The sequence below is a fragment of the Peromyscus leucopus genome, chromosome 1 (assembly GCF_004664715.2).
Source record: "Peromyscus leucopus breed LL Stock chromosome 1, UCI_PerLeu_2.1, whole genome shotgun sequence".
Classification (NCBI taxonomy): domain Eukaryota; kingdom Metazoa; phylum Chordata; class Mammalia; order Rodentia; family Cricetidae; genus Peromyscus; species Peromyscus leucopus.
This window is the reverse complement of record NC_051063.1, coordinates 190587566-190611583: the sequence shown is the minus strand read 5'-3', so window position 1 is coordinate 190611583 and position 24018 is coordinate 190587566. Positions and strand designations below refer to the sequence as shown.

The following is a 24018-nucleotide window of genomic DNA, read 5'->3' as shown; positions in this document are numbered from 1 at the left end:
TTTCATGCTGAATTTTCTGATATGTCTACACTATTAGCATTGTGTAAAGGATTTAACAAAAGGCATTTGATTCATTTACTGAGGCTTATATAATGGTACAACAGGATACAAGGAGAGCACAATGGTATTCAGTATTTACCCATGGACAACAGTCTTCTGAGAGTCACTGGAGTTTGACTGAATCATGGAGTCTAAACATGACTTCAGATTAAGGCATGGATACAGCTCAGTTTGGATGATGTTTGTCAATAACACAAGTTTGTACCTGTATTTTCATTTGTCCCACTGCAGACCTCCCACTCTCCTCCTTGAATGCAAGGAAGAGAGTGACCTTCTTTCTTAGGCTCACCAAGCCTCTACATTCTGTTTGTGTTGAGCCCTTTCAATGGGACAATGTACTACTATAGTAGTAAGCACAGAACAGTGAGCAAAACAATCTTCCCTACTTTAGTTGACTCAAATGCTTTTGTTCTAACATTGATTTTCTGGTGTAAAAGTTTGGAGGAACAATTAATGGGTTCAACACATGTGGTATGAGAGATTTTTCCTGGAGAGACACAACATTCATATGCACCCATCTAGTCAAAAATGGGAACTGAAAACAGAACCAAGTATGCTTGCCACTGAAATACATGTTGTTGAACCAATGGGCTTTATTGGGGTTACTTACATAAATATGGAACTGGAGCTGTTTATAAAAGCAAAAGTTACGTAAAGACAGTCGTCATCATGAAACTCCAAGTCAGCATGAAATACAGCTTTTGCACACTGGATACTCACAGCATACTACACACCTGTAGGTATACCTACATGTTAAAGAGGACTGTATCTTACTGGCTTAATTTATCAAAGCCTCTTCTAAGCAGTGAGAATGGTATAAATTTCTTCCATGGGATTAAGCATAGTGAATCCTGTCAGTTTCAGGAACTTCTTGAAGCTTTTTTAAAAATGGTTTATTTCTTGTCCTAATCAGCTTCCCCACAAGATGTATTGCTTCAGTCTCCAGAAAACTGCTACTCAACAGCACATTTTTAGACTTCTCCATTTTGTCTTCATTATGAAGTATTTGGGGCTGAAAAAGTAAAATATTTTAACAAAAATTTTCCTACAATGTCACAGTTCCAGAATTTTTCCTCAGTATAAGGTCTTTTAATTTTTTCTAAGATTTGAGCATTACTTAAAGGCTTTTACAAGTTTCTCATGTTCATGATTCTCTAGGGTGGAGCTTGCAATGGCCCATAATGACAGAGCTTGGATAAAAAGCCTAGGCTTTATACATTATTTAATATGGAAACTTTGGTCTCCAGTTTGAATTTTCTTATGTTTTCTTAGACCTGAGAGGTTGGCAAAGACTTTGCTTTATCCACTGCTTTTATAAGGTTCTCTCCTGTATGAATTCTTTGATGAGTTCTAAGCCTGGCTTCCTGGATAAGGGATTAGTCACATTCAGTGCACTGGTAAGGTTTCTTCCAGTATGAATTTTCTCATGTTTTCTAAGAACTGAGCCAATGGAAAAGGATTTCTCACATCCACTACATTTGTAAGGTTTCTCTCCTGTATGAATTCTCTGATGAGTTATAAGATTGCCTTTCTGGATAAAGCATTTGTCACATTCACTACAGTTGTAAGGTTTCTCTCCTGTATGAATTTTCTGATGTATTCTAAGTTTGGCTTTCTGGATAAAATATTTGTCACATTCACTACATTTGTAAGGTTTCTCTCCTGTATGAATTTTCTGATGTGTTCTAAGATATGACCCAGTGTTAAAGGATTTCCCACATTCACTACATTTATAAGGTTTCTCCCCTGTATGAATTCTCTGGTGTCTTCTAAGGTTGGCTTTCTGGACAAAATATTTCTCACATTCACTGCATTTGTAAGGTTTCTCTCCAGTATGAATTTTCTGATGTCTTCTAAGACCTGAGCAAGTGGAAAAGGATTTTGCACATTCACTACATTTGTAAGGTTTCTCTCCTGTATGAGTTTTCTGATGAGTTCTAAGATCAGCTTTCCAGATAAAGCATTTGTCACATTCACTGCATTTGTGAGGTTTCTCTCCAGTATGAATTTTCTGATGATTTCTAAGATCTGAGACAATGGTAAAGAATTTCCCACATTCGCTACATTTGTAAGGTTTCTCTCCAGTATGAATTGTCTGATGTCTTCTAAGACCTGAGCCAACAGTAAAAGATTTCTCACATTCAGTACATTTGTAAGGTTTCTCTCCTGTATGAATTGCCTGATGTGTTCTAAGGTTGACTTTCTGGATAAAGGACTTGTCACATTCAGTACATTTGTAAGGTTTCTCTCCAGTATGAATCCTTTGATGTAGTCTAAGTGATGTTCGAAAGGTAAAGGATTTCCCACATTCACTACATTTGTAAATTTTCTCTCCTGTATGAATTCTCTGGTGTTTACGAAGACCTGAAGAGGTAGAAAGGAATTTGCCACATTCATTACATTTGTAAAGTTTCTCTCCACTGTGGGTTCTGTAATGGTATTCAAGGTGTGACAATTTATAGAACGCCTTACTACACTGTTTACATTTATAAGGCCTCCCTCTTCCATGAATTTTCTCATGTTTTCTAAGACCTGAGCAACAGATAAAGGATTTTCTACAATTTTTACATTTGTAAGTCTCCTCTCCAGTGTGGATTCTGTAACGTCTTTTAAATCCTGATGAATGATAAAAGCACTTGCCACATTCTGTACATTTATAGGTTTTCTTTCCATAATGGATGTTGTCATGAACTTTCTGGTGTGACAAATGCAGAAAGGACTTATTACATTCTATAAATTTATAGAGTTTCTCTCCAGGATGAGTTCTCTGATGTCTACTGAGGATTAAATAGGTCCTGAAGCATTTTCCACATTTCCTGCATTGGTATGGTTTCTTTCCATTATGGATTTGTTTCAATGTGAATTCATGTTTAAAGTCCAGAATTTCATCATATTCTGTATCTTGGTGTTCTTTCTTTCCAGTGTGGATTCTTTGATACTGGCTAATGGTGGAACACAAATTTAAAGACTCCTCATAATCTTTATATTTGTATTGTTCTTCTACAGTGTACCCACTTTCATGTCTCTTTAGGTCTGATGACTCAACAGAGTTATACCTGTGGTTACCACTTCTGAAATTCTGGCAGTTTTCTGTAGTATCACTTGTTTTATAAGGAATACATTGGGAGGATTCATGAATCATTTTGTCAGAACATTTGTGAGACTTCTCTTGGACATACACATGCTGGTGGACAATATGCTTTGAGCCTTGATCCAAGACCTTCTCATATTTACATATGCAATGGTTCTCTGGAAAATTAGCATAATTAGGAATAGTAAGGATTGATGCTTGATTAAATAGATCCAATAACTGATGCATCCTTAAGTTCTCTAAGAAAAATAAATTAGCAATTCTTAGGAACAGAACTCTTACCAGAGGCCTTTTGTATTTCACTCTCATTAAAAGGATGCTCAGTAGAACCACCACTCTGATCTCCATCAAACTACAAGGATCAATAATAGCCTTCTCATACTTACCTAATCTTCATATTTTGCAGAAGGTTGAACAAATGAGGGATGGAGCAATAATGTACTTTGAGAAAAGAGCTATTTTAACAATCATTTGGAGAATGCTTCTCTTTTATCTTATTTGGATTTTTGAGAGAATCACACCGTGTAGCCTTCACTGCCTAGTAATGCACCATGTAACACAGGCTGGCCTGGAACTCACCAGATCCACTTGCTTCAGCCTCCCTAGTGATAGGATTAAAATCATGCTGTGCCAGGACTAGAGATCATATCTCAAAAAATAAAAAATAAACAACAATATGCACACCACCAACAGCTCTTTCTCTATTCCTCTATTTAATTTTTTCTCTTCATTCTTTTGAAATCTGAAATAGGTGACTAGCTTAATCCAAGAGTAAAAATCAAATTATCCACCAACTAAGTGCACTACAATGCATTTCCTTGCTTTGAATATTCAATTTCTTTGAACTCCAAAGTTAGGATTAAAAATTAGTTGAGAGGACTAGAGAGCTCATACAGTATGTAGCACTGGTTGTTCATGATAAGAACACTGAAAAAAGTAAAGTTATGGTTGTAGTTATAGTTATCAGAATTTTCCTTATTTCTGGTAGCCTCTAGACAGATTAGAGAGTTCTACATACCTACAAAGTAGGTAAATACAAAGGAAGAGTCAGGAATTCTACAAGAAAAGCATTCTTACCTACAAAAACTAGATTGCTGTAATTCTCCCACATTACGTCCGTGTACAGAGCCCTTTGAGAAGAATCTAGACATTCCCACTCCTCCTGGGAGAAGACCACAGCCACATTCCTGAATGTCAACAGACCCTGTAATAGAAAATTACTCAATTACCATGTGCTGCTGGACAAAATGCTTTCCTAAATAAAAGAGACCTAAGGAATTAAAGACATTTTTATGATACAGATGAGGCATGACATTATTCAAAGACAAAAGTTTTCTAACAATATTGCAGAGATGGTTCAGAAGTTAAGAGCATTGGTGCCTCTTCTAGAGGACCCAATTTTGGTCCCCAGAACCTACAAGGCACTCCATAATAGATTATAACTCCAGTTCCATCAGATCTAATGCTGTCTTCTGAACTCTACATGAAGTACATATATTACTTATGTAAACATTCAGGCAAATATATCCACACACATAAAGTAAAAAATAATTTTAATAAAAGATAAATTCTAGAATATTCATAATCTATATTGCATTTTCTTTCTTTTATTAAGAAATTTTTATTCATATTACATACCAACCACATATCAACCCCCTTTCTTTCCTCCTCCTGACCTCCAGCCTCCCCTCACGCAAATCACCCCCCATTCTGTCTTCTGACAAGGTAAGGCCTCCCATGGGGAGTCAGCAAAGCCTGGTACATTGAGTTGAGGCAGGTCCAAGGCTCTCCCCCTGCATCAAGGCTGTGCAACATGTCCTACCATAGGTAAAAGCCAGCTCATGCACCTGGGATAGATCCTGATCCTACTGCCAAGGGGCCTCTTAAGCAGATCAAGCTACACAACTGTCTGCCATATGCAGAGGGCCTAGTCCAGTCCCATGCAGGTTCCACAGGTGTTGTTCTAAAGTTCATGAGTTCCCACTAGCTTGGTTTGATCATAAAAATACATAGCTTCAGAGCAAGGAAACATACAGGGTTGGGGGGAGCCTTCCTCTGCCCAAAGAAGAGAGCAAAGTAATTAAGAGGAACATTCATTTATGCTTGAAAATTGGTGGCTTATTCACAGAACTGAGTCAATAACTCTAAAAAATTCTTACTAATATATTCCACATAATGCAATATAGAGGTCAGGATAGGACTGCATACACCTTGCCTGAAAACTAAAACAAAAGACAAAGAGAAAATACTGATCTGTCTATTGAGGACTTCACACTGAGCTTATTTTGTTATCAGGAGAATAATATGAGAATCCTGAGTCAGATAGATTTCAGGTGTCAACACATCCATCATCACTGTGTGATATCAGACAGCAAAAAAATAATCCACTGTACTGCAATCTACATCTCCTCTCAGAAACATCAGTTTTATGGCAAGAGCAAGCCACATATTCCTTCCATCATCTGTACCCTCTAAAGTATCGAAATATTTACTACTAGGATTCAAGACTCAGAGTCTCTTCTATTTCTACTTTTACATAAATAGTGATGTAAACTAAAAGTCCATGTTTTTCCATGACCACTTTCATAATATGGTTCTGGAAAACTTATCATCCCTGAAATGAAACCTATGTGGCACATGAGACCTTCCTTCCTCACTAAAAGACCCAAGTCTATCCTCTGTAGGACCTGGGCATCAATATATTTGATCATCATTCACAATGGAATCTTTCAGAATTGCAGGTCTTAAATGCATAGAAAATATATATCCTCACAGCAATAATCATGGGAGGATAAAATAGAACAAGGCTGAGTTTTGTAAGTGACAAATTTTAAAGGTTTAATCTTAATTATCAGAAGAAAAAAAAAAAAAAGAAAAAAATGATAGAAAATAAACACTTTAGATAGCTTCACCAGAGGCAGGGAATTAAAGGCTTGCATGGTTCTGATTTAAAAAACAAAATTTTTTTTCAAAGAAATGTGGACATGACACTGACCTGGGGAACATTAATTGGAGAAGCATCCATTTTCCCTGTTGCTCTTCTCTGAGTTTCTGTCTTAGGAACAAAGACTGGAACTCTTCTTGACATTTCACATCAAGGTCAAAAATAAAAAGCTAAAATTAATACAACCCTGTTACAGTGCTAAACCATATAACAAAACCCCCAAATGAAAATGATGCCAGAGGTATTGTCAACATTTCTATAGAGAAGAGAGCATGGAAAGACATATTTATAGTGATGGAAAAAAAAACTATGAACATAATCATTGCACCCAGAAATGTAGGCTCTTAAAATTCTTGAAGAAGGAAGTACATTTGAATAAAATTAGGAAATAGCACAGACCATGCACTCAAGCAGCACTAAAGATCATAATTGGAGGAAAACTATACTGTAGCATGAATCTTAAAAGATCTTATTAATAAAAACAAACCCAGAGCCAGATATTGGGGTGAACGCTGAAAGATCAGAGAAACAGAACAAGCCACAGCCACCTCACCTTGCCAATTCCTCAGCAGATCCTGTTTCCTCAGACTGGAAGCCTCTGAGTCCTCATCTGAATGGATCTCAGCTGAACTGCTGCTCAAAAGCCTAAAAGCTTAACCATCTCTAGTTCCTGGTTTTCACGCCTTATATACCTTTCTGCTTTCTGCCATCACTTCCTGGGATTAAGGCATGTATCACCATGCCTGGCTGTTTCCAGTGTGGCTTTGAACTCACAGAGATCCGAATGGTTCTTTGCCTCCAGAAAGCTAGGAATAAAGGTGTGAGTGCCACCATTTTCTGGCCTCTATGTCTACCTAGTGGCTGTTCTGTTCTCTGACCTCAGATAAATTTATTAGGGTGCATGATATATTGGGGAATACAATATCACCACACTATACATATAAAAATCTGACAACATTATCCATGATAACACAGGGAATAAAGACATTTAGTTATTATTGAAAAATACAAAAGTAACACACAAGATGACTAGTTTCCTACAAATCTATGACAATTTGAGAAGTAAATTAGAAATCTGACCCATTCAGGTTGCTTCAAAAAGATCTAGGGATAAGCCAAAATAATGATGACTTTACTTCTATAAAAGAATTTTTAAGGCACTCAGGAAAAAAAAATGAAAAAATATAAGTACACAAGGAAATGGACGGACAGACACTCTGACTGACAAAGGACTGGTATTAATGATCATGATACTAACAGCCATCAGCAGAATCGATGCAAGTCCCAGCAGCAAAATACTGACATTTTCCACAAAAGTAGATATGGATACAATCACAATCACGTGGTCACAGGACAGTCACAAATATCAAAGAGGGGAGTGCAGTTCTTACAGAAGATGAAAGTTTTCTTTGAATATAAATTAGGAGTTCGGGGAAACTCAGCCTCTTGCCCAATGGCTGGCAACCATTAGTGAGAGAACGGAATTAACATGGGGTCTTCTCACTGCTTTGCAAGAATACATTTTGTACAATTATTGAAATGTTTGTTAAGATCCAGAAAAGCAAAATATTCAGAGCTACAACTCTGCAACTTTGTATGCACAGGAACTAATGTAAAGAGAGCCCCTGAAAAGGGGAGATAAAATCCCCGGCAATTATTGAAAATAAATAAATAAGTAAATAAGCAAATAAGCAAATAAATAAATAAATAAATAAATGAGAAAAAATTTCTGCCTGACACATCTTGGTAGGGCTGGCCAAATGGATTCCACGACCACTCATCCTCCAGGCCAGCTACACTGAGTGGAACGCAAAGCCCTCCAGCCCCACTCTTTTCCAGGGCCGGGGTCTGGTCTAGCTTGGAGCACAGAAAGGCATCTGGGGCAATACACAATTCCAAGGAATCGTGAGCGGGGCTCTGCTGCTGCAGCATGAGCTAGCTTGGATGCCCCAGGACTTTAGTTTTTTGTCATTTGCTTTTCCCTCACATCAGAAATAACTCAATTTAGATTGATCAATGGTCCCTTCATGGGGAGAAATTAAAACAGGCCCAATCTCTAGTGTAGGAACAATTGTAACTAGGACATAGAACACTTAAGCCAATGCTGACTAAATATCCTGAGGTATTGGTGATTCATTATATGGATGACATTCTCTTCTCTTATTCATCTAATAAACATTTAAATGAGTGCTTGACGCTTGACTTTCTTTCTTTCTTTTTTTTTTTTTTTTTGAGTGCTTGACTTTCAAGATCAATAAACTAACAGAAAAATTTCAAATTTGGCCTCATGTCAATTGAGTACACTTTTTTTTTGCATTAGCTTTTTTTTTTTTTTTTTTTAAGATTTAGCTATCTTTTATATATATAGTGTTCTCCCTGTATGTCTGCCTGCAGGCCAGAAGAGTGCACCATATCTTATTGTGGATGGTTGTGAGCCACCATGTGGTTGCTGGGAATTGAACACAGGACCTCTGGAAAAGCAGCCAGTGCTCTTAACTGCTGAGCCATTTCTCTAGCCCATTTGGGTATACCTCTTACCTGCCTATCACTACTGAGGATTTAGCTCTGCTCTTGAAGTTACCTGCTGGAGACTCCTGGGTCAATTCTAGAAGTGTCACACCTGAAGCAGAGTGGATGATTAGCTTATTAAAGCTGAAGCAGTAACTCTGAATTAATCCCTTACTTCCTTATCAACTACCTATCCTTCCTTCGTCTTCATCTCCAACTGGAATTAACATCAACAAGGTAATGGTACTAAAAAAAATCAGTCATGTCATAATTCTATGCAATAATCTACAACTCCTTATTTACAAGAACTTATAGACTTAATAATGATGGGAAGGACACACCTGTGGTAAAGAACCCACAGAAATCAGTGTTCCACTAAATAAAATGCAGGTTGATTATTTGTTCCACACTGATAACTGGTGGGTTGCATTAGCATGTTACTTGGGCTCAATAGACAATCACTATCAAAAAGATTCCCATTAATATTTTTTGAAGATACCCTATGAGTATTGCCTAACATTACATTTAAAAAAATCTTATAGAGATTACTTTTAATGCTTTTACAGATGGCTCTTCAAAAGGAAAAGGAACACATGTTTCATATACAAATTTCCACATGCTCCACAAAAAAAAGACTGTACCCATCCCAGATGTACAGCTCAATGGTCTGAACTTGCTACATTTAATCAAATTATATTAGATGTTTCCCAATAATTAAATATTTTAACCGATTCTGTTGTTTATTTAAATATGAATGACAGTTTCTTAGGTGGACTAAGGAAGAATCAGACTCATCCAGGTATGTTGGATAGCTATAAAATCCCAGTTTGCACATCCTCACCCAAAATGGCTATCCTGAAGACTGAGGCTAACATTAACTAACCTCATATATAAATTATCACAGGAAGGATAGAGAAGCACTGAGAATAGAAATCAACCTAAATTGAGAGGAAAGGAATGCTGCAGAAGGACTGTGAATTATAGAAAGGGTAAAATAGAAGAAAACATTTGGAATGAGGTTCTCAAGGAAGGAATAGTAAACAGAAAATTGGAACAGATGGGACATGAGTAGCTTAGAGACAAAAATGGAAAAAAAAAAAAGGTTTAGTGTGCTACTTCAGCTAATGTTATTTGTCTTAAAAATAAAAGGTAAACAACACTTGTGGTAATCTTCCCTGCTCCCATCTCCTGTGGATCCCACAGATCTTCCCCTTTTAACCTCACTCCCCACATTTGTTGCTTTATCCCAGACTCCAAAACCAGCAGGCACCCCTGCTAACCAGAAACCCAGATAGACTGCCTACAGATCCTTCCTTCCCCCTCTGTTCCTCAGATCCAATACCCCCGTCTGTCTCACCCCTAGCTCCACAACAGAACACCTGCTGTAGCCTTCCTTCCCCCTCTGCCCACATCTCCTGTGGATCCATCCCACAGACTTTCCGCTCCTAACCTCCCTTCCACACTTGTTGCTATGTCCCAGCCTCCAACCTCAGCAGACACTCCCTGCTAAGCTACTGACCACACCTGCCAAGACAGTAGGTGGACTGCCTGTAGATCTTCCCCTCTCCTTCCATTCCCCTAGATCCAACCCAGAAGTCTCATCCCCAGCACTACAGCAGAACATCTGTGGTGACCCCTCTTCACTGTCTCTCTCCATTCCTAGCAGATGAAATAAGTATGTCTCTATTGAACACTGTTCTAATCTCTCTTGTGAACCCCCCTCCAGGATCATAGCATATCCACACTCCTCAGTATCAGCACCCAATACCAGAAACACATTTTACCTGAAACCCCAAATGGCCATCTCTTTTCAAAAAATGATTCTTCCAGTAGAGAGACTGGGTTGCATTCAGTTGAGTTGTTGGCCAAGGGGGACCCATGGAAAATCCTCACACTGAGGCTTTTGCTATGACAATGAGTTGTGCTCTGCAAACTGACAGTGGGCCCCCACTGCTGAGGACAACATCCACACAACTCATTTTGAACATGGAAAATTTGAGTGGAGCCCATCTGTAGCCTTCACTGCTTCATTCTAGTATCTTTGGTGCAAGAAGGTACTAGTCAGGCTACCAAAAGAGAAACATCAACACCAACCCAACCACAAAATCATTGACCTATAATCTGTCCTGCCTGCAAGATATGCTAGGGCAATGAAGACACAGAACTAGTGGGGGTAGCCAAACAATGTCTGATTTGACTTGAGGCCCACTCCATGAGATGGAACCCATACCCAACATTGTTTAGGTGACCAAGATCCAGAGAAAATAGCCCAGAGAACTAGGGTGAAAAAAATCAAACACTGTTGGCCAAAATAAAAACAAAAACAAATAAACAAACAATAAATGACTCCTAAAGATACCCTGGTATATTTATAGATCAGTGCCTTATTCAGCCATCATCAGAGAGGCTTCCTGCAGCAGATGGGAACAAATAAAGAGAGCCACAGCCAGACATTACACATACACACACCTTGTAACAAACAGCCCTAAATGAGATGTCTCCATCAAATTCTTCCCCTTAGAGCTAAGGGAACAATTCAGAAGAGTGTAAGAGGGGATGGAGGACACCGGGAGAACAATGCCCTCTGAATCAACTGAGCAAGGCCCACATGAACTCACAGAGAGTGAAGAAGCAAGCGCAGGGCCTACAGGGTTCCGCACCAGGTCTGTGTATATATTACAGCTTTCAGCTTAGTACTTTATAGACTCCTGAGGGTGTCAACAAGTGGGTCTCTGATTCTTGTGTCTGCTCTTGGGGCTCTTTTCCTTCTGTTGGGTTTCTTTCACCAGCCTCAATGTGACCGTTTTTTGTTTTATGTTACTATATTTTATTTTGCCATGTTTGGTTGTTATCTCCTAGAAGTCTGCTGTTTAATAATGAGAGACAGAAAAGGAGTGGATCTGGAGAGGAGGGGAGGTGGTGAGGGCCTGGGAGAAAGAGAGGGAGGGGAAACTGTAATAAATATATATTGCATGAGAAAATAATTGAATACATGGGAAAAATAAAATATTAAAAAATAAATACAAGGTAAATAAGGAATAAACTAACAGACCCAGTCCAATCAAAGTGTGACAGTGACACTGAAGTGCCAGCACCTCTGTCTCCAGAGAACAAAGCAGGAAAATCCTGCCGAGGGGAAAACCAGGAACAGCTGTGGCCGCTGTTGGTAAAAAGCTGCTCCAAAGGGTTGTTGCAACCAATGAGTTGTCTTTATGGAGACTACAAATGCATTCCCTGCTGTTGCCTGGTCAAATTATGCATCAGTGTAATGATCAGAAGATTAGCAAAATTAAAAAAAAAAAAATTCATCCTTTACATCAAAAACAAAAATTTACTCATGGAAGGCACTGAAAGCCCCAATTCCTTTGTATTTATTATTACTAAAACTTCACTTTTTGAATTTTGTATTTTTGTACCACATAACCAACATTTAAAAATAACAATGTAAATATGCTTTGGGTGGACTTAGAAATAAATTAAAATCAAGAAAGTTTTTTAAAGGCCTGAGAGATGGCTCAGGGGTTAACAGCACTGGCTGCTCTTCTAAAGGACCTGGGTTCAATTCCCAGCACCCACCTGGCAGCTCAGAGCTGTCTCTAACTCTAGTTCCATGGGAACTGGCACCATCACAGACATGCATGCAGACAAAACACCAATGCACATAAAATAAAAATAAATTGATCACTTTAAAAAAGACAGTTGAAAATGTTTCTTCTGGGTAATGTGGTGGTCAAGAAATGCAAACATAAATTGCATGTTTCCCTAATTACCTTCAAAGACAGAAGTGGTTAAACCAGAAATGCAATAAAAAAAAAATTAGATTATTTTGAAGTTTTCACCTAATATTTTTTGGGGGGACAGCCTGAGAATCTGCTATATGAGACTGTCTACAAAATGTAAAAACTGGAGCTTTCCAGCAAGTACTTCTTCCATGAAACTATTATTCTTTGATATTGTACATTCTTTGCTTCATTTATTGTATCAGCCAAATATGTACTTTCATACTTGAATGGGAAAACCCAACTGTTTTCTCCTCAAAATTTTCTGTGAACCTTTTTCAGGTACTTGTGAATACCCTTTTACCTAGTAGGAGTCTTCTTAAGCTCAAAATTAACTTGCCCTAAATTTTAAAGATAACAAATCTTAAATTAATGAAGCCTTAGGTTTAATTTTGTTTTGGTTTGTTTTTCAAGAAAGGGTTTCTCTGTGTAGCCCTGGATGTCCTGGAACTTGCTTTTTATATTAGGGTGGCCTTGAACTCACAGAGATCTACCTTCCTTTGCCACCTAAGTGCTGGGATTAAAGGTGTGTGTTACCAGGTTAATGTGGTAGTTTGAATGTAACTGGCCCCCATAATCTCATAAAGAGTGGCACTATTAAGACATATGGCTTTGTTGGAGTGGGTATAGCCTTGCTGGAGGAAGTGTGTCTGTGTGGGGGTGGGCTTTGAGGTTTCCTATACTCAGGATAGCGCCCAATGTACGAGTAGACTTCCTGTTATCATGCTGACTGACTCTCAGCTATTTTTCCAGCACCATGTCTGCCTGCATGCTCTCATGCCATACTCTCCACCATGATGATGGACTTTACCTCTGAACCTGTAAGTTTCTGAACCCCAATTACAAGTTTTCATTTATAACAGTTGTCATGGTCATGGTGTCTTTTTACAGCAATACAAACCCTAACTAAGACAGTTAAGGACCACTATTAATGTAATATATTTTGTTTATTTTTAGTTTCATGCATGCCCTTGGTCTGATAAATGATCAGACTCTGGCAAGGGAGGTAAAGAAGGCTCATGAGAGCCTATCCTCTATTAACAGCATTATTTTACATGGTATAAAGACACGACTACACAGCATTCTAATGCATGATTAGTAATGCATGGACATCAGCTTCACATCTGGAACTACAGTGTTTGTGTCTGGGACCTTCTCTGCTATCATATATGTAGAGATCTATGCTCGGAGTGCATAATGTCTCTCCATAACTAGTCAGTTACAGAACACATCCCCAGGCCTGGGATGGAGCCCTAGTGACCCCATTGTGACACATCTGAAACCTGACTTTGTAAAAGAGCCTTTTATACATTTCCTTTTTAGGACTCTCATCACAATTAAATACTAGTAATGACCCTGCCTATGCTAGCAAAAGTGATTTGAGGAATTTTAATATTAATCATGTTATTAAGTCCCTTACTATTCACAGGGTCAAGCTATTGTGGAATGACAACATCAAATATTTAACTGGAAAAACTTACAAAATATAAAGAGGGTATTGTTTACACTCATCTAAATCCTCACATACTATTTAGCTATGCTAACTTTAAATTAAAAAAAATATATATCACTTTAAAGGATAAGGCTTTTTCTGCTGCCTAAAGTCATTTTACCCTAAAGGAGACATAGAGGAATGTACATGTGTGGTTGTTTGAATGAAAATGATCCCTGTAGGCTCATAGGGAGTGGCATCATTTGAAAGGAATAGCTTTGGTGGAGTAGGTGTGGCCTTGTTGGAGGAAGTGTGTCACTGGGGGTAGGCTTTGAGGTTTCAGAATCTCAGGCCAGGCTCAGTGTCACTCTCTCTTCCTGCTGCCTTCTGATCCAGAGGTAGAACTCTTGGCTCCTCCTCCAGAGCCATGTCTGCCTGTGGGCTACCATACTTCCTACCATGACGATAATGGATGTTTTCCTTTATAAGAGTTGCCATGGCCATGGTGTCTCTTCACAGCAACAGAACACTGACTAAGACAATATATTGAATGAAAAGATCTAGAAAGTAATCAATAGAAAGGACCTATTGTTCTAACACTTAAGTAAGGTTAACTTATGTCTTTCAGAAAACGAACAAAGTCCCTGGTGGCTCTTGATGTAGTACCTCTGACCAGGACATCCAGAGGCCACTAGATGAATGAGACATCTGAAGGCAGGTGACAAATCCATCAAGAGGAGACATCCCAAGAGAGAAAGTGAGCTGATAGCTTGGAGAGACATCAGGACTTTAACTCATCAAGCTGAGACTTTGAGGAAACAACAAGGACACTACAAAACTGACCCCAAAATGACACTGCTAAGTTTATTACTGTATTACATATTATCAGATTGCCAATGCAGAATCCAAATTTTTTGGGTTTTTTTTTTTTGGTCAGGATGATGAAAGACACACCTGTAACAGGAAACAGTATGATACTGTTTTGCCCATTCTGGTCAGTAAATCTTTGCAATCAATCAGTAGAATTAAGAAAGCTCTCCCTGCAAATTGTGATGATTTCTTACTTCTATTGGATCCTGTAATGGTTACAAGCAAAAGCAGCTTTTTTATTGCCTAACCCAAGAATTATTACTGGAATACAAAGAGAAGTCTCAAAAGTGGCCTGTATGACTAGGGAAACTGCTAATACTATAGCAAAAATATTAGCAGAACTTAATCTACAGATTGGTGAATTGAGGATCAGTTTTACAAAAAAAGAGCTACTACAGATTATTTGTTACTCAAGCACAATCTTGATCACCAACAATTCCCCAAGATGTTTTGCTCTAATATGTGAGATTTTTTTGCATACTATTGAGGGTCAGTTTAATGGCTTACATAAAGAGATAGACAAAATCTCTCAAGTGACCTTTGATGGCCATTTTGGTTACCATGGCTTTTCCCTTTCCTCTGTTAGCTATTCTTATAATTCTCTTATGCTTGCCTATATTAATTAGACTAGCCATAGAGGCAATTAATTCAACCTCGGCATCTATTACAGTATTGAGAGGGAAAAGTCAGTAGCCATCTTGAGAAATGTTCCCTCCCCCCTCCTCCTCTAAAGGTATTTGCTGACCAGTTTTAGAACTGACCAGAAGTGGAACTCATGGAAAGATAAGGCTGGAACAATAAATCTATATATCCTGGACTTGGCAAAACAAGATATGGGGAGTAATGGGCTCAACTGACCAGAAGTTGAACTCATGGGAGAATAGGGCTGGAACAATAAATCTGAATGTATATATCCTGGGTTCAGCAAAAGCAGGACATAGGGAGTAAAAAACTTATGTCTCTATAGATACCCTGAATCCAATTAGCCATTAGTAACCTCATGCTTATAGTTCAGCCAATAACTTCAAAGAACTACCTCACCCCTAGCCCCTTCATCTAATCCCAAGATACATAACCCTCTGCATGTAAACCTTTCCTTTATAAACCCCTTAAGGTGAGTGCTCAGAGCCTTCACTCTTTTCACCTGCTGTAACATGGTGTTGGGGAGGTCCCTGCCTAGGCTGGAATAAACAAAACCTATTGTTTTTTCATCAGAAGTTGGTTCCTTGTTGGGGGGCTCACAAGTGGTTATTACAGTATCTTTTCTTTAAAAAAAAAAAAATTAGAAGGGAAGAGATGTTGAGATCACAAAGGTCATTGTACAGATCACTGGGGAAACCAAGAATATTAATCACACAGGGCTGTCTCCTCAAAAAAAAAAATGAATACTTGTTTTCCATTGAGAAGGTTCTTCGTAAATGTTCTTAATAACCTGATGACCTTTGTTATTTATGGACACAGACCTCACCCAATACCACAGAATATTCATTCCAGACTGTCTCTCCCTAGATCTTTCTCTTTAGCTTTGTTTCTCAGTCAGTCAATAGAAGCCATCCTCATGGGAGATGTCACACATATTTTATCGCCTGTGCTATAGGCCTCTACACTCTCTGAATGATCTAGATGACCAACAGCATGCTAGGTTCCTCCCTAGATCCTTAAACTAATACATGTAGTCTATCTCTAGAATGTATCTTCCTTGAAAAAAATGACATGTACTTTAGTTGGTTTTGGCGTAATTATGCTTGCTTCCTTCTGCACCACAGAATGTATTACACCAGGAAATGTTTTTCTAAACTGTACTGTATTTAAATATGTTTACAATAAACCATGTGGCATCATACTCCCTAGAAGTCTGAGCCAGCATCAACTAACTTGGGTTGAATTGAGTTTTCCTTCTTGCCTCTTGTTATTTATTTCCCTGATAGCTGTGATTCGTGCAGGGATTGTCATGCACAACCTCTGAGCCATCTCTCTGGTGCTCAGGCAGTTCTTAATACCCTCAAGTTAACAATCACTATTTATTGTGACAATTCTTGAGATCCTTCAGTCACTGGCTGCTACCATTTTCCTCTGTGGAAATCAACTTTATACTTCGAAAATAAAGTATAAATGTGAGACATGTATTTATTCTCTTGGCTTGTGTAACTGTAAGTTATATCTTATGTTAATCCTGTGTCAGGAAGTAAAGCTTAATTCTCCATGTCTGGGTAACGTTTTTTAGTTTATACAATTTATGGTGCCACTATCTATAAATATATAGAGATATAGATATAGATAGTGGCACTATAAGTATGTATGTATGAATGGATAGATGTATATGTGTGTATATAAATAGATTATATATATACATATATATATACATATATATTATCTCATATAATTCTCTTGGTAATTAATGGATATTTCTATGACTTCTTACTGAAGAACTTTAAGGTAAGTATGGGACAGCCAATGCACTTTTCATTAACTGACCATATCCAGTCATGGGGCAAAAGCATTCTGTTTCTTCCCCAGGATTTCAGAGGAACTGCTCTACTGTTTTCTATTCTATGTTGCAATTTCATAAATGATCAAATGCAACAATAGCCAAGAGTGTTCAAAGATCAAAATAAATAAAAGAATACAAATAAATCTCTAGAAACCAACTACAGATATTTATGAATTCCTTGAGGAATTTAAAAGACACTCAATGAGCTAAGGAAAAATAACAACAAGGAAATAAGATTAGGAAATTCACAGTATAAAAGGAGAGTTAAAGCAATACTAAGACAGCAGATTATAGTTCTGAAATCTACAATAGGAGGAAATAGGAGGGAAATCCTCATCTTTGAGGAAGGAAAGAGACATCACTCAACAAGTCCACTAATCCTACCCAGCAGAAACCAGAGGACACATGGAAAATTCATGTGTCCTCTGGTCTTTGAACTAACAACAGAGGGAGGACTTGATGAGCAGCAATAAAAATGTGAGGTGCCCTCTCTCAACAGAAGGTACTTCTAGGAGAAGGTTTGTGGAAGTCACATCAGCAACATGGAATTCCACAGCAATGTAGAGACAAAAGTGAAATGTAGCAAGATCAAAAGCCCCAGTGAAGAGCATCACATGCAGCCAACTCTCCTCAGAGAGCAACATGCACAACCTCCAGGACCTTAAAAGCTCAAATGCAAACCACAGCCCTGGAGTGTGGCAGTGAGAATGTCACTCAATGAGTTTGGTTTCACATTTTACATATGAACAGTATGAAAGAGTTTGTTGTATGTGACTTAGGACACAATTAACATGCAGCTCTTAATCTCAAGTTCTGTTTGGCAATTGTGAGCCATTTAGAGTGGGAACACATCCTTTCCACACCATACATGACTGATCAATGCAGAAGGTTTGAGGTCTGGGGCCTGTCATTAGGCTACAGAATAAGAAGACTGTGGTGTTTGATACAATTCACTTTCCTTCTGTAGCGGACTTCTCTGTAGACCAGATGCTAGGTGACAGCATTATCCTGTATTACAAATTCTTCCACAATTAGAGAGGATCCTCTCAAAAGTTAACTGATGTGTTCCTAACTACATCATTAATATGATAACTCTTCTGTTGCAGCATTACAGTGGACACAGGATGTTCTCCAGCTTTGGGCTCCATGAACACAAACAACTTTATTTCTCACCCATAAGGATCATCCCAACTTTTTCAATGCTGACATGAGGTGTCAGCTACCACATCACATACGCAGGTTCCACACTTACTCTCACACTAGCGGTGATAACCTCCAAGTCATCTCTTGTACTGTTATCCTGAATCCTTATGCAATAGCTCCAGATGATTTACGGTTCCTTTTCCTTGTTTTAAGGTTTATTTTATTATTTTAATTTTTTGTGTGTAAGTGTCTTTTTGCCTGCCCATGGGTCTATGTACCTTGTATATGCAGTGCCTACAGTGGCCAGAAGAGGGCAACAGATCCTCTGGAACCTGAGGCACAGGAGCGTGTTAAGTCTCCATGCAGGTAAAGGAAACGGAACCCAGAAACATCAAGTGCAGCAATGTTCTTAACTGCTGAACCACCACCTCTTGAGCCTCTTGTTTACTGTCTCTTGATTACCGACCATGGAGACTTAAAATTAAGGAAAAATGACACAGAATTCATGGAGCACTGAGGACACTTTCTTACAGTGTCAGGGTGAGTATAACCTCATAAAAGACAATCACACAGAAATGGATGACAAAGACACTTCAGAAGTATTGGCAGCAAGAGGGGTTGGTTATGAAAGATATTTGTGTATAATTAGGTGGCTGAGGGCTAATAAGAAAAACAAGTCAATCTGAAATAGTATGTAGAAAGGTTGTGTAGAAATTAATGAAACAGAGACTCAAAGACAACACAAAGAGTCAATGGAATAGACTTGTTTCTGTGAAGAGACAAAAGTACTGACAAAGCACTTTTCTCCCTATCTGAACTAAGAGTGAATCCTCAAGTACTAGGGCCAGAGCTGAAAAGAGGACATTGTAGTGTATGCCAGTGACGTCAGTGTTACCTTATGGAGTGCTGTGGAAAGTCATACGCAAATAAATCAGAATTGAAGGAGAAAGGGACAAGTTCCTAGAAACAAGTGAACAAATCAACTTTCTGTCTTAAAACTAGAGCAGGCATTATTTGAGTGCTGAGACTGAAGCAGGAAGAGTTTCCTCTAACAGTCTCTCAGGACTTAACAGATGTAACATGGAACTCTCTTTTCCTTCAGTCAAACCTCAGATTCATGCCAAAAGGAGAATATTGCACAAAACACAAAGAAAAGGAACTCTAGAAGTCATCATACAAAGCTAGCTTTAACTTGATACCCAAAGCAGGTGAGCCCAAACAAACATATGCAAAGAAAAATCACAAACCGGTTGTCAAGATTGACACAGACACAGAGATTGTCTCTAAATTACATGGAAACAGAATGAAAGCTGATTGAATGTGAAGGACACACTACTCTTTCAACATCTACAAACTAAGCGATGTAAGACACCACATATGTAGACTCAGGGAGAGAACAAACATGACCTTGTAAACAGATCCATGAAAGGCCTATGGCAAAATATCACATTTGCTCAGTAAAAAAGCTCTGAAGAATGTGAGAACAGAAGGAACATAGCCCAGCATAATAAAGACAATGGGACAAACCTAAACCTAACACTACCAAAGGAGGACAACCGGAATCATTCCTCTGTAATCAGGACAAAGTGTCACCTCCCTTCATACTAACTCAATACAATGCATCACTGGGTACACAGTTTAAGAAGGACAAAGAAAAATTTAAAGTGGAAAATATAGGAAAGTCAAAAAGCAAACGAAATGGACCTGCTACAGAGAACACAGAACTCACAAGAAATACTCATGAGAAAGCTCAGATCTGATAGCCCTCTTACCAAACTATATACTCCACTTACAACATCTCTTGGTTTTTGTACATAACAACAATAAGTTGCTGAGAAGTCAGCAGACCACTCACAGCATAAAAATATCTTAGACTCCCAGTAGTACCATTCACAGTGTCAAAAACTGCTATGCAGGCCAGGGCAGGGGGCAGCGTTCTTAATGTACATACCCAGATTTGAATCCTGTATGATATAATCCCAATCTGCCAGGCAAGGCCTGACTGTTTTTGTCATAGTGGCAAGACTATTCTGTGGGTAAGAGAAGGTTTCTGGTTCAAACTGAGGTCAGCTCCACAGAAGAAAATACATTGATGGGAACTTGGCAACTATGGGGAATGTCATAGGCCTTAGGAGGGAAATCAGTATTCACATTTTGCCACATGTACAAATACTTAAACTGCCTTTACAAAGCCATAGCCTGGTGCTGCTTTCAGTCTGGGTCAAAGAAAATTTGTTTTCAATGGGCAGCAGTTATTTCAGACATATTGAACACTGAATCACTACTGGCATGTTATCATTCAAACATGTGAAATAATATAAAAAAGATGTTTGTGTTCTGAAAAGATTCTACATAATTTGTACCAAGATTGTACAGGCACTGTTTTTATATAAATAGAGAAAATCTCCCTAAAATTTTGAGAAACCACAAAGAGTTCAAAAATCACGAGACAGGATCCAACCCAGAGGTGATTTCAAAACACGTTACAATTGTAGCAATGCAAACCATTGAGTGTTGACATGAAGACAGATGACAGGGGATATCAATGGGAAGACAATGCAGACGGAGTTTACTACTCTGATATTAAGACATTAAGAGAGATATTAACCATCGTAGCTTGATGTGTTTGTGGGTCCTCTGGCAATGGGATCAGGACTTATCCAGGGTACAGGAATTAGCTTTCTAGAACCCATTCCCTATGGTGTGATGCCTTACTCAGCCTTAATGCAAGGGGAGCGGCTAGGTCTAGCCCTAATTTGGTTTGCCAGCCTGTGTTGAGTACCCAAGGGAGGCCTTAACCCCTATGAGGAGGGGATGAGGAGGAGAGGGAGAGGCGGGGGAGAGGGGGAGAGGGGGAGAAGGGGAGAGAGTTGAAACAGAGGTTAGTATGAAAAAGGAAAGATTTTTTTTAAATAAAAGAATTATAATATATATATATATATATATATATATATATATATATATATATTAACCAAATCTTTTCAAAATCCTTGCTGGCACTATTTTAGAAGTGGAGAAATTAATCTTAAAAATACAGAACCTGAAAGAATTGTTCTAACAAAACACTATAATAAAATTAATGAAAATCATTTGATATTGGTATGAAGACACAACCAGTGATGTAAATGAGAGATAGTTATTTTTCACATGCAAATTCTGATACAATTGTATTTGCCTCTGAGTATTAATTCTTACATAGAGAGTCTTCTATATGCCTACAATAGGACAATCCTGAGATTATTTTGAGTAGAATTGTCTAGAACCATTTCTAATGAAACAGAATGTGTCAAAACAAATTTCATGTCCTGTTTCTACTGTCACTGGAGCCCATCCCTGTTGTGGGACCCCAGCAGTCACCATATCTAGGGTAAACAATAGAATGAACAGCTGTTTTCTAGATGTGCTTTAACCTTGAAGAAATCACTAGGAAAACAGTGACTGTTTTCTGTGATTTACAGAGTTGTTTTTCTGAAGCATGTCTACAGCCTTTGCACGACTGTGGTCACAGACTATCCTGGCACACCTGGATGTCTTGAATTATTATTATTAGGCACTGCAAACAGTAACAATAAGACAGAGGTGTGATGTTTTCCTCCAGAACACATATAGCTTTGATCAGGGCTATGGTATGAGTAACTTGTTTTTGTCCAAAGAACAACTTTTGTGTATCAATCAAAAAGGGCCTGAAACTCACCTTGGAGTGACCTTTCTTCCACTGACCTGAACAACATAGAACACCCGACACCTCCCTACCGCTTCCTCAATCTCTCTAACATACCTGGGTCCTTTGCTACTGCCTCCTCTCTCTTCACCATCCAGGGTTCTTCGTTCTGCTTCACAGGTGAGCAGATCTGGCTGAGCAGAGTGAGACCTGAACATGGGAAAGCGATTCTTCAGAAAACACCTGGAACTTTTCATGGGACAAAAAATGAAAGATGTGCAACCCCTGCCAAATAGATAAACATGAAGGAGAAAGAAAATAAAATGTTTGTCTTTCTCTGAGGATTTCACTTTACTCTGTGAGATGTGAGACTCATCCACACTCAGCTCACACACATGCAGAGTAGTTTTTTCAGGAACCATGAAGAGACTGCAAGGAAACTATTCTCACCCTCAGAATCCAGACTGCTGCACTTCAACAGGAAATCTCTGCAAAAAGCCCTGTGAAAAGGGTCAAGGCATTCCCACTTCTCCTACAAGAAGTCCACAGTCACAGCACTGAAGGTCAACAAACCCTGAAATTTAAAAAAAAATGTCAAGGAGACATTTTTTTCTGATCTAGGTGAGTGATTAAAATTATTCAAATGGTGCCTTTTAATTTTGTTTTCATTTATAGTGAGTTGTCTAACTATAAAAATAGTTTAGACTGATATCCTCTCACAGCATGCATACTGCACTTGTCTGGACCTAAGAGGTAAAATTAAAAACTTAGTACGTGAAGACATATTTCTGAATGCTGCATTTACATCATAAAACACATACATCTCGAATGGAAATTAATACGGAGTAAAAGTTTGCTTAGTAAAAGTTCACAACCATAACTGTGGCACTTGATAAAGTATTGTTATGGGTAGCCTAAGAGAGATTAGCACTCAACAGTTTATAGCCAACTCAAAGTCTGTATTCCAGCCAGCAGAGATCACACTCAAGTGTTCAGGGTCCTAGGCAAGGCTCCGAGTATCCAGACCATGAGTTTTTAAGGGCAGAGACCTCGGTCTACGAGTCTTGCTTGGCAGTTGCAGGGGGAGTTTTTAACAGAAGCTAAGAGAGGATATTAGCCTGCCCGGGGGGGGGGGGGGGGGGGGGGGGGGGGGTCCCACACACACAGGCAGCTGGGATGAAATGTTAGCTGGGGGAGATTCTCCACAAAAAAAAAAAAAAAGCACTTTTAACAAAGGCTAAGTAAAATAGGTTAGCTAGGACATCCTGACCTTTGATGCCTAGACTAAAGATGGGTAGTTTTCCATGGGATTCTCCATCAAGGAAATCAGACTCTAGTTAACCCTGGAAACAGCCTCAGCAAGAATACAAGATGGAGGAACCTCTGCACTGTCTTGTCCTGTCACAGTGTATTTTCTGATTCAGTCAAATCTGCACTGGTTCCTCATGTGGCTAATATCTACAAAGCTCTTTGGGTGCCTAGTCCCAGGGGCAAAGGCTACTTTCTTGAATAGGAACGTGGTAGAAGAGGCGAGTTAAGAAAGCATGGATGAATTTAAATTCCAGAAGCTTTGTAACTGCTACAATAAAAGCAAATAGAACCGTGATTGCTAACAGCACATAATGCGAACGCTTTATCTACTAGGTTATTTTATGAAAATATTCTGGCAACCATAAAATTAAAAACAAAACAAACAAACAAAAACACGATAAGCTTCAGTGTATAGCACCTCAAACTTCCCGACAATGGTTCGATATCCACAACAGAATTTTGGAAGCTGTGTCCTTCTGAGCAGCCTCCGCGCGCACACCCCGGTCCCTCCCCTCCCGTGTCCCAGCCCCGCAGCTCCTCTGACCTGGGAGGTTCCAGGGCCGCCGGGCTGCGGTTCCCGCCACTGCGCTGCTGACTGGTGACTTTCCCAGGACAGCGGACGTGGCACCTGTGGCTACCGGGAGTTTTCACGTCCTCCTAGGGAAGCCGGTGTCCTCCGCCCCGGATTCTGGACTACGCGGCTCCCCGAGGTCCCACAGTGAATGGTG

At 38.9% G+C, this 24018-nt stretch overlaps 1 pseudogene; it reads right to left on the bottom strand.

The window, feature by feature from the left end:
* Window positions 1-633: 633 nt before the first annotated feature.
* On the bottom strand, window positions 634-24018 carry LOC114685592 (annotated as a pseudogene).